This window comes from Bufo gargarizans, chromosome 6 (genome assembly GCF_014858855.1).
Source record: "Bufo gargarizans isolate SCDJY-AF-19 chromosome 6, ASM1485885v1, whole genome shotgun sequence".
Taxonomy (NCBI): Eukaryota; Metazoa; Chordata; class Amphibia; order Anura; family Bufonidae; genus Bufo; species Bufo gargarizans.
In genome coordinates, this window is record NC_058085.1 from 342,078,989 (window position 1) to 342,091,359 (window position 12,371).

Sequence of the window (12,371 nt, forward strand, 5' to 3'; positions counted from 1 at the left end):
ATGATCAGAGTCAATCCGCCATGTTGGTCTGCCAGGGAGATGAGGACTAAAGCAGACCTTTGGTTCTGATGAGTTTTGTTAAAAATGGTAGATCTGGGTTTAGTTTCTCATGGATTTTAAAGGGGTTCTGTTGTCGCTAAATCTATGACACAACTTCTTCTTTTGTGTGGCTCCAAATCAGTTAGAATTATAAGTATGAGCTCATACAGCTTTCTCTCTGAGACCAATGCAGGCTGGTATCATGGAAAAATATCTCTCTTTATTACAGTTACATACTCTTATATAGGCAACATGAGGTAGACAAAAAGGGTAGTCCTAGATGAAAGTTCATTGGCTCTGTGACAAAAAGGGAGTGGTTTACTAACTCCATTCCTGAGTTGATTGGCACATTCGAAAGATAGCAACTTAACTCCTCCTTTCTTTCACTAATGAACTTAGGACAAAGAAAATGTACATGAGGCTCCTAATTGAGTTTTTGCCATCTAGTGGAGACAAATGTGTACTACAGGAGAAATCTTAATCTTGTCTCTCACAAATCCCTCCTTTTTGCGGTAAATAGATACAAGATGAATAAGCAATGTGAGGTACTCTCCCAGCGCCCTAAACGGCGAAGAGCTGGACTTTCCTTATTGCTTCACCAGATCCCCCCAACTCCCTTTCGGGTTTGCCTTCATCTGGTTCTATTTATTCCGCAACTATCAACAAGATTTCATTTGTTTTAGGACGGAATCGCGTTCCTCAAAGAGGTTCTCCAAATAATCTTTAGGTTTGTCAGTTTCACAATGCATGTACATGGTTGTTGCAGGTGTGGTTGAATTGAACATTTTAAAAACAATTTTTCTAAAACAAGGAATCACACAACACCCTATTAATGCCAATACTACAAGTACTACCACCAGTGTCATTAACATATTGGCTAACACATTAGACCAGTTCCCAAACCACTGTTCTAGCCATGAATTAATGGGGTTGTTGATTCCAGAGTTTTCCTCTAGTTCATTCGATAACGAAGTCAGTCCATTCAAAGCCTTTGTGATGCTTCCGTCAGGGGCAGTGTTGTTCGGAATGAAGGTGCAGCAGGAACTTCCGATCATCTTGCAGACGCCTCCTTTTTCCGCTAGGATCATGTCGAGGGCCAGTCGATTCTGTAACGCCATCACCGATGAAGAGCTCAGTTGTTCCGATATTCCTTTTACTGCATCTCGGGTATAATTCACGAATCTCTGTTGATTATAATACAAATAGTTAATCCATCCTACATTTTTATTTACGCCAATTGTGGGAAGTATTGATTCGAAACCAGCAGCTATCTGGTTTCTAGCCTTGAATTCATCAGGAACTCCTCTAGGGACTCCTATAGCATCTATGTATACATGAGAATCAAAAGATGTAGGGAGTGACCTCCTTTGCCTTGACCGGACATTGGCTTGCGTACTGACTTGCTCCCACTCAAGAGTCGAAAATAGAACAAATGGCATCAGCACCTTAATCAAGGTACATTGGCCAATCCATTCCATTCGTATCCTGGGTCGGAGCTTCATGTCTCCACACAACCACCAGATATCCGAATGTTGATAACCTTGGTGGACAAACCATTTGTCAGGGTAAGCATCAGAGTCACTACTTGTCTCATTTAGATAGATGTTATAGGAACAATATCCTGGAGGGAAAACACCAATGTCTTTGCCTGTATGGTTACGATTGAAACAGGTATAATTTCCAGGGTATGGCGTTATACCGAAACCCATATGATCTTTATCATGAACAATAGGATAGAGTAATTCTAATGTCCTGCAGCGGGAGGTGTCATTACTGGGAATGGTTTCAGTGTACATCTTAAGGATACACTTGAAACCCTCAGGATCGGTAACCTCACTCAAAGGGAAAGGTACCGTACCTAAATGAGGTCGAGCTGCAGCACATGCTATGCAGTTGGATCGCTTCTGGGAAAGAACCGTATAGCGGATCCATTCTAGCCATACATTTGTGTCTGAAAACCCTGTCTCTAAGGCCATTTTGTCAACCATGGGTGAAGCTGTAGGAGATGTAATTGTATTCTGATTCCCTTGTGTTAATATTGTTCTAAATATGGAATTTGGGACTTGATCTGACTGTGCATGTTCCCCTGTACAATATAAAACGAATAGTAAAAAATGAAAAGATATTACGGCCCTTGCAGTCATTCCAGCACTTGAGGTTCTGGTACTTTTTTGCAGTGTGATGCGTGGACCCAATTAGGCTTTCCTTCCAACTTGACAGCAGTGGCGGTGGTTAACAGTACTTGATGTGGACCCTCAAATCGTGGTTCTAGAACTTTCCGCACGTGTCGTTTCACCACTACCCAATCTCCAGGTTGTAGAGAATGAGTTGCCTCTATGCTGTCTGGATCTGGAAGAGAAGCAAAAACTTGGGAATACACATTAGACAGTCTGTTTGTAAGACAGATAACGTACTTTGAAAGACTATTATGCTGCATCTGGAGTTGTTGTGGAAAATAGAGTCCTAATCTAGGGGCATTCCCAAAGAGTACTTCATATGGACTCAGGCCTGTCTTCCGGTTAGGTGTATACCGGATGGAGAAAAGTGCCAAGGGTAGACACTCTGTCCATGGCTTTTTCAGTTCAGCCATGGCCTTCTGTATTTTTGATTTAATTGTGCCGTTGAGTCGCTCTACTCTACCGCTGCTTTGTGGGTGATACGCAGTATGGAAGGCTTGTTCAATACCCAGGGCTCCCATAATTTCACGCATGACCTCCCCTGTAAAGTGAGAACCTCGGTCACTCTCAATTGTCTCTGGGACCCCATACCGGCAAACTATCTCATTCAGAAGTTTCTTGGCTGTGTTTTGTGCAGTGGCTTTGGCCACAGGGTAGGCCTCTGGCCACCCTGAAAACAGATCTACACATACCAAGACGTATTCTAGGGTCCCCACTTTGGGTAGTTGGATGTAATCTATTTGCAGTCTTTGGAAGGGGAAATCGGGCCTGGGAGTGTGCCTCAAAGGTGTTTTTACCGTCCTTCCTATGTTGTGATGTGCACAAATCATACACGCCTGAGTGAATTTGGCTGCAGTTACACTGAATCCTGGGGCATACCAGTGACTATTAACAAGAGCAGTCATGGCAGTTTTGGACAGGTGAGTATTCCCATGAGTGGCCTGGGCTGTGACTGGGAATAAAGCACGGGGCAAACACAGCTTTCCTCTAAGTTGCCATGTTCCTTTTGGGGTCATCACAGCTCCTTTCTCTATCCATACTGCCTTTTCCTCTTTGGTTGCTTGAGACTGTAAGGTTTTAAATGTTTCATAGTTGACAGGCAGGGAAATTTGCTCTTGTACTGCTGCTATCCCTACAGGATCATCTCTGGGTTTCTGTGCAGCAGCTTTTGCTGCCAGATCAGCTCGATGATTTCCTCGAGCTTCAAGAGTTTTTCCTGACGAATGGCCTTTAATTTTCATAATGGCCACCCTCGCTGGCAACAGCAGAGCGTCCATTAGGGCTTTCACCCCTTTGCCATTTTTAATTGGCTTGCCATTTGCTGTAAGGAAGTCTCTAGCCTTCCAAATTGGACCATAATCATGGGTGATCCCAAAAGCATACCTGGAATCTGTATAGATGTTTGCAGTTTTTCCCTCCGCATACCTGCAGGCCTCTTCCAAAGCCTTAAGTTCAGCTTCCTGTGCAGACTTGTGAGAGGGCAGTGATTCCGCTTTGATCGTATCGTGCTGAGTGACAACTGCATACCCAGTATAAAACTTCCCCTGGACACCATACCGCGATCCATCCACAAAGAGCTCTAAATCTGGGTTTCCTAAGGGAGTATCTACCACGTGATCAAACCCTGCTGTCTCTTGGGACATTAATTGGAGACAGTCGTGTTTATCTTCCAGGTCAGGAAGATATTCGGCTAGATGACTCATACCACTACTCCCTCCCCCCTCCAGAGGCAGCAGAGTAGCTGGATTCAAAGTTGTGCACCTTTTGATGGTGACATTTGGTGGCATAAGTAGTGCACATTCTAGTCTAAGGTGTCTGGCAGTGGACAGGTATTTAGGCTGTACTTGTGTGAGAATGGCCGAGATGTCATGAGGGACAAAAACAGTGATTGGATAATTGAGCACAATCTCAGAGCTCTTGTCAAGCATGAGTTGTACAGCCACTACCGCACGGACACAAGATGGCGCTCCTCTAGCCACTGGATCGAGTCTGGCAGAATAATACGCCACTGGACGCTGTTGGCCAGCCCTAGCTTGTGTGAGAACAGCTGAAGCATGGCCAAGACATTCAGTGCAATAAAGTCTGAAATCTTTATTGTAGTCCGGTAGACCCAATGCTGGTGTCGAACTGATGACTAATTTTAATGTATGAAAGTTCTCCACGGCCTTATCTGTCAATGAAAAAGGATGAGAGGTGAGACAATCATACAAGGGTTGCAAAAGAGCAGAGGCATTTCTGATCCAAGGCCTACAGTATGAGACTAGACCCAAATAAATTCTCAGAGCCCCCACAGTAGTAGGCAAAGGAATTTGTTCAACTGCAGTTATACGGTCTGGGGTGAGATGTCTAATCCCAGCAGATATACAGTGCCCTAGAAAGGTGACAGTGGTACAACAAAATTGAAGCTTCTTGCGGGAAGCTTTACAGCCATTTGCAGCCAGGAAGGTGAGAAGAGACACCCAGGTTTGTTTACACACCTCCTCTCCCGGGCAGCAAAGAAGTAAGTCATCTATATATTGAAGTAAGACAATTCCTTCAGATGGAATGGGCCAATCCGCTAAAACCTGGGCTAAGGCAGTACTGTACATACTGGGGGAATTATGGGCACCTTGTGGTAAGACCGTCCAGGTGTATTGCTTCCTGTCATGTGTGAAAGCAAAAAGATATCTGCAATCTGGATGTAACGGAACTGAGAAAAATGCATTTGCAAGATCCACCACAGTGAAATGGGTAGCACTGTGTGGAATCTGTGCCAACAACGTATGTGGGTTTGGTACCACAGGGGTATTAAAAACTGTAGCCTCATTAACAGCCCTAAGATCATGTACCATTCTATACTGCACTGGCTGACCTTTTTCCCCCCTTTTCTTAATGGGGTACAAGGGAGTGTTACATGGAGAGGTGGTTTCAATTAGTACCCCATTACTGACAAAATCATGTACTATTTTGGTGATGGCATCCGTTTGTTGTATACTAAGGGGATATTGTGCCTTCCGAGGTAAAGGAGCATCAGGTTTACGTTCTATCATCATTGGAGGGACAGATAAATGGCCAACATCTGTAGGTCCGCAGGCCCACAGATGTGCAGGTAATTGTTGCAGCAGAAGGGACACGCCCTCTTCAGAGAGTGTAGACACGTACATGTGAAATGGATTATAATCACAGGCTGCTAAGAGACATATATCCTCTTCTCCTAGTTTGCCTTGCAACTTCACAGTACAATCAGGAAGATATGTTATCTGCGCATATATTCTCTGCAACAAATCTGCTCCTAGCAAATTAACAGGGGCGGTGTCACTGACTAAGAGGCGACTTAGCATTTGTTGGTTTGGGGCAAATGCAATTTGTATTGGCTTTGTGAGAGGAGTAGGAATCTCATTACCGTCTACTCCTACACATGGAATACTATCTTTAGACATGAGGGATCTTTTTACATGTTTGCTGCGAATAACAGTTTTGGCTGCTCCAGTGTCAATCAAAAAGGGGATGGGCTCCCCCCCATTAATTGCCAAGGAGACAACTGGGGCAGGCCCTAAGGTTTGCATTTTTAATAGGGGCACAGCATTTGACTCTGGATTGCCAATTTCCTATGGGCGTCGCACTTGGGTGGGCTGAGCATTCTCCTCCTCTTCCTCCTCCCATGGGCCTGGAGATCGGCAACGACGTGCAAAGTGCCCCACCCCGCCGCAGTTAAAACATCTTATGGAATTATAATATGGTTTCCTTCCCCCTTTTTGGGGAAAGTGCTGGTAAGCGGCCACACCCGCCTTAGGTCTTTTGTTCAATTCAGCTTCTACCCCCTTTGCTACTTGTAACAAAATGGAGGGCTGTATAGTTCTCCATTCAGGCCTAGCTGATACCAGACCCTTGCGAATGCTTTCCCTAACACCATCCACAAAAGCAGCACTCAAAATCCTCTCATGCATGTCTGAAGTATACTCAAAGCCCAAATCCACCCATCTCTGCTGGAGTCTAGTGTAAAATTTCTCCACACTTTCCATTTTATCCTGATGCATATCCGACAACGTAACAGACTGATCACCTAATCTTTTTCTCCCCCATTCCGTGAGCCTCACTATGTATCGCTCACCGGACAACAAAGTAGTATCATCTCCCTCACAAGATCCCACTGCAGAGGCTATAATCTGAGAGAAGGAGTCACCAGCTTTACACTGAACTAAATCTTCTAGATCCCTCCAGCAACATGAGAACGCTTTCCTTATCTTCGCTAATTCTCTACAGAACGGCATGGGTAAGTCCTCTGGATTAGGGATTCTACTCATCATGGCCAGCATCTCACTAGGGGACCAAGGGCGATACACAGGTTCATCAGGGATGTCATTTGGACCTCTGAGAGGAGCAGCTCCAGGGGTTAGGTACCTGGGCGTACGATAGGATATATTTGGTCGGGGTGGATTTGGCGGAGATGGTATAATAGGGGAAACTGGGTGCATGAGATTTCGCATATCCAACATTGATGTTGGATATCCCATACTTTCCTGTGATAGAAATCCACTCAAGTCTGAAAATGGACTTAAAGTGGATTCAATCCTAGATTGGGTAGACTGATCTGGAATATTTCTAGTAGGCATCATAGGGGCAATTACTGCAGGTACATTTTTAACTGTTGGGACATACAGTTGGGAAGGGTTATTGGAAGACATCACTGGATATAATCCAGTGCTGGGACCTATGATAGGAATTGTGTCCTGTCTTTGAGATCCACAAACAACACACATGTTATTCCTCTCAGCATTCTTGTGTCTGCACACACACTCCCATCCCCCATAAGGAGGGGGTTGTTGTTCAAAGGAAACAGTTTTGGGGGATGGAGAAGGGATAGAGGAAGCAGAAAGCACAGTGGGTGGTCCTGATGAGCACATTCCAGCACATGGTGTAGAGGAGGGGCTGACACAAGGATTGTTTGTTGGACCACAAGACCCAGGATTACTTACAACAGAGGTGGTGGGGGAAGGGATGCCGCATGGCAAACTGTCCTGTTCTTTGTTCCTTACCACATCCAAATCCTCCATCTTACTATACCAATATTGACCATTCTTCTCAATTTCTTTCAACTTTCCATCAGTCACATCTGCAGACAACTTCCACCATAACTCTGCTTGCACCAGCCTATTATTATCTCTCAGCCAACCTTTCTTTTCTTGCAATATATTTTTCCATAAACTTTCATTTAATCTTCCAGTTTCATGCATACCAATTGCCTGCATGAACGATTTTAACTTAGTTACTGAAACTTTTCCTTCTCTTTCTCTCATCAACTGAGCTGCTGTTAACATTTTTTCACTCTGTCCTGCAACATTAGAATTTCCCATTATTGTAGGGCACCAACTTAACAATATCTGGTTGCTATTAAAATCAAATAATAGCTCAACAGTATTGATCCCACAATTTCTCTTGTACAGGGCACCAACTTAATAACCTCCAATTGCTTATTACTATGCAATCAGTGTTAATCCTGCACACTCATGAGGACCCCTAGTCACTACTCATGAATCTCCAAACGCTCTCGTCAGAACTTGGCTGGGATCCAATTCTACGTCACAGGATATCCGACTCAGCTGTCTAACAACTTCCGTTTAGTTTCAGTATGTTCCACCACACAAAGAAGGAATATTTCAACAGGTTCTTTCTAACGGACAGATCAGCTATAATTTGAACCCTTATATCGCGATAACATCAATTCAACTCTTGAGAAAACACCTGGGCAAAAGACTCAGAGGAGGTTGTAAGAATAAAAGCTTCTTACCTTTGCTGCAGTTTATGCCTCGTCTGATGGTTTTACGCAAGTCCTCTCCTGGCGTTTGAATCGGAAGTTACGCAAGCTGTCTGCCCCACGTTGGGCGCCAAATTGTTGTCGCTAAATCTACGACACAACTTCTTCTTTTGTGTGGCTCCAAATCAGTTAGAATTATAAGTATGAGCTCATACAGCTTTCTCTCTGAGACCAATGCAGGCTGGTATCATGGAAAAATATCTCTCTTTATTACAGTTACATACTCTTATATAGGCAACATGAGGTAGACAAAAAGGGTAGTCCTAGATGAAAGTTCATTGGCTCTGTGACAAAAAGGGAGTGGTTTACTAACTCCATTCCTGAGTTGATTGGCACATTCGAAAGATAGCAACTTAACTCCTCCTTTCTTTCACTAATGAACTTAGGACAAAGAAAATGTACATGAGGCTCCTAATTGAGTTTTTGCCATCTAGTGGAGACAAATGTGTACTACAGGAGAAATCTTAATCTTGTCTCTCACAGTTCTCAGAGAATTTGATAGGTTATTAATATCAGATTGGCAGGGGTTGGACTGTTTGAATTGGACGCAGCACCAGTGAGTGCTTGAGTCTCCTCATATCTTTGCAAGGACAGTGCCATACATTGTATAGTGGCTGTGCTTGGTATTGCAGCCCATGCACATTCACTTGATTGGGACTAAGTCACTGGCCTGACGGAGCGCTGAGGCCTCATCAAACAGCTCATCAGCAGAAGTGCCGGGAGTCAGATACCTTTTGCTATCTTCTTGCTGTCATTGTATGCTAGTCTTGGAATTGTGGTGTTCTGTGCTCTCAGTGCTGTATTGATAACATACCTCTTGACTATTGCAGCCAATCACTGGCTTTAATGGTCACTTGAGGTAGTCGGGAACGTCTTTGCTGCAGAGAGACATGTACAGTAGTGAAACACACACCCGACTACCCCAAGTGACTGCTGAGGCCAGTGATTGACAGTCAGTCAGTGACATCATTGCTACAGCACCAAAGGCACAGGCCACTGGGATCACTGGGATGGCATCACTGGAAAGACGGGGCATTGAGCAGGTGAATACTGTACATTTCTTTTTTATTCTATATATAATATTTTTTTATTTTTTATTGTGCCCGGTGTGTATAGAGCCATGCACCTGTGTGGCCACTCAATGAGGAGAGATTTTCATCCTTTGGAAGCAAAGGGGACATAAAAAAATTCTGAGGTAGGTGGGGACTCCACCTACCTCAGAATTTTTTTATGTCCCCTTTGCTTCCAGAGGATGAAAATCTCTCCTCATTGAGTGGCCACACAGGTGCATGGCTCTATACACACCGGGCACAATAAAAAATAAAAAAAATCTGTTGCAGATTTGGACAACCAATTCTAACATGAACAATCCCTTATCAGGAATTTAAATGACATCCCTATAATGCATGGAACATGAAGGCTACTCCAGAGGAAGAGTTGCTACTTGCAGTTTCTCTTCATTTTGGGTACTAAATTAGGATCCTAAGTGGGTGAACTTCAATGGGTTTTGACTTCCCCTTTATGGGTAGACCTCCCCTTTATGAGAAATTCTAGAATGTACACTTGGTGGATTTTCCCTCTTGCTTTCTATAGACGAACGTACAACACATAAAGCCTGTGTAGCTGTACAAGTGTGGTGCCCTGGAGCAAGTACTTTGGAGTCTGGATGTTTGTGGACATTTGCCCTTATTGCTGTTATGCAAAGCCATCAAATTCTTACTTTAGTGGACTCTAAAGAGTTGACTTTCTCTGTGATTTATGCCATTGTTTATACTTACAGATGTAGTAGAGTTAACACACATGCTTTATGAGACGTGTTATCTAAACTAAATGCGTTGAGCAAACACCTTCATTTTAAAGGGCTTTTGTTTCAAGATAACGTGATGAGTTAAGAAATTAGAGTTCAGAGTTTGTGTGTTAACCCTGCTACATCTGTATACTGTTTATACTGTTGACTTACATTTTTTATGATATATCCTGTTCATTTGCACTCTTATCTTGTACTGTATTTGAACTGAATTGTTGAAAGGGTTAATGCACAGGCAGTTCACACTAAGAGACTTTGGGAATGTCCAGCCTGGTTACTGAGAAGCTAATAATTCCACTGCTGTCAAAGGGAATATGCAGAGTTTTGGATGAAAAAGCCAAGCACAGTGATCTTTTGACCGTCTGGTTTAGCTCTGTCAGACTGTTTATGACTGAAAACTGGTCATTCTCACTGACTTGGGTTTAGGCACAATACAAGTCTATAGCAGCCTTGAACCGCAACATTGTTTCTGTTAGGCTGTGCTTCTCCAGCTTCACCTTTCGCACTAGAAGATTCTAGATCAGTTGGAAACTGTACAAAAGTAGAGTGGTCAGAGCCCTTAGTTGTCTGCAGATAGGGACCAGTGTTTAGTAGGAAAAACTCTGCTAGATTGCACAAGTCACCAAAAGAAGTTCCTGGGGACACCCTGCCTGATGACTGAGCCACAGACCCTGGGTCACCAGCCCTTTTGCCAGGGTACCAGCCTCCTAAGAAATAGAGGGACAGCTATCTCAGGCCTTTCCTCAGGACAGAACCTTCTGCTACCAGAGGGGAAACAGGAGAAGCCAGCTCAGAGCATTGCCTGTATTGTTTGGACTTTTGTTCCTCCAGTAAAGAAGTAGACTGGTTTAGTGTAAACTGTGACTCTCTGGATTATTTCCCATTGGGGTGCACCACACCTTACCATCTAGCAACACATGTGACAGTGTCCGAGGAACCCAGTGATCCAGTGTAGTGTTGGGGGTCCACCTCAAACCTGGACACTGCACAAGAGCCCTGTAATAAAAGGGCCACCACTCTTTTACTCAACCAAATTGGTTTGATATAGTGCTAATTTTTTTTACATTATACAGGTATCATTGTATGGGATTGCAACTAGATTAATCTGTTAAATACTATAGTTCACATACCTATGTTTTTCTAACCCTGGACAAATTAATCAATTGCCTGCAGTGGCCAATAGGGGGAACTACACATATTTCTACTGTTCTCTTTAAATATAAATCCTTATGCAGTGAGCTCCCTCTAGTGGTGGCTGCAGACAGTCTAAATTAAACCTTTGAGGATGCATTAAAAGGGCTGTCCCATGTGGACATTTCACATACAGTACTTTCCTGCTATGGCTTTCTGCTGTCTGTTCTGCCCTTGTTATGTGCTACATGTATGGTTCACAGACCTCATTTTACTGCATCTCTGATCCAAAGCCTATAAGTAAATTTGACATGTTATTTGAGATAAAGAATCTGGAGTAAACATGTCTCACTTAAAGGGGTTCTTCACTTTCATTTAACTGATGATCTATCCTCTGGATAGATCATCAGCTTCTGATCGGCCGGGGTCCGACACCCGGGACCCCCGCCGATCAGCTGTTTGAGAAGGCAGCGGCGCTCCAGCAGCGCCGCGGCCTTCTCACTGTTTACCGCCGGGCCGCCCGCCCACTGACGTCACGACTTGTATCAACTAGAGTGGGCGCGGCTAAGCTCCATTCAAGTGAACAGAGCTTAGCCGCGCCCACTCTAGTTGATACTAGTCGTGACGTCAGTGGGCGGGCGGCCCGGCGGTAAACAGTGAGAAGGCCGCGGCGCTGCTGGAGCGCCGCTGCCTTCTCAAACAGCTGATCGGCGGGGGTCCCGGGTGTCGGACCCCGGCCGATCAGAAGCTGATGATCTATCCAGAGGATAGATCATCAGTTAAATGAAAGTGCAGAACCCCTTTAAATACGATGATATATATATATATATACAGTCATGTGAAAAAATTAGGACACCCTTTGAAAGCATGTGGTTTTTTGTAACATTTTTAATAAAAGGTTATTTCATCTCCGTTTCAACAATACAGAGAGATTAAAGTAATCCGACTAAACAAAGAAAACTGAAGAAAAGTCTTTTCAAGATCTTCTGTAAATGTCATTCTACAAAAATGCCTATTCTAACTGAGGAAAAAGATAGGACACCCTTGCCCCTAATAGCGAGTGTTACCTCCTTTGGCTGAAATAACTGCAGTGAGACGGTTCTTGTAGCCATCTACCAGTCTTCGACATCGGTCTGAGGAAATTTTACCCCACTCCTCAATGCAGAACTTTTTCAGCTGTGAGATGTTTGAGGGGTTTCTTGCACGTACAGCCCTTTTCAAGTCACCCCACAGCATCTCAATGGGATTCAAATCTGGACTTTGACTTGGCCATTCCAGGACTCTCCATTTCTTCTTTTTCAGCCAATCTTTGGTTGATTTACTAGTATGTTTTGGGTCATTGTCATGTTGCATGGTCCAGTTCCGCTTCAGCTTTAATTTTCTAACTGATGGTCTCACATGTTCTTCAAGCACCTTCTGATAC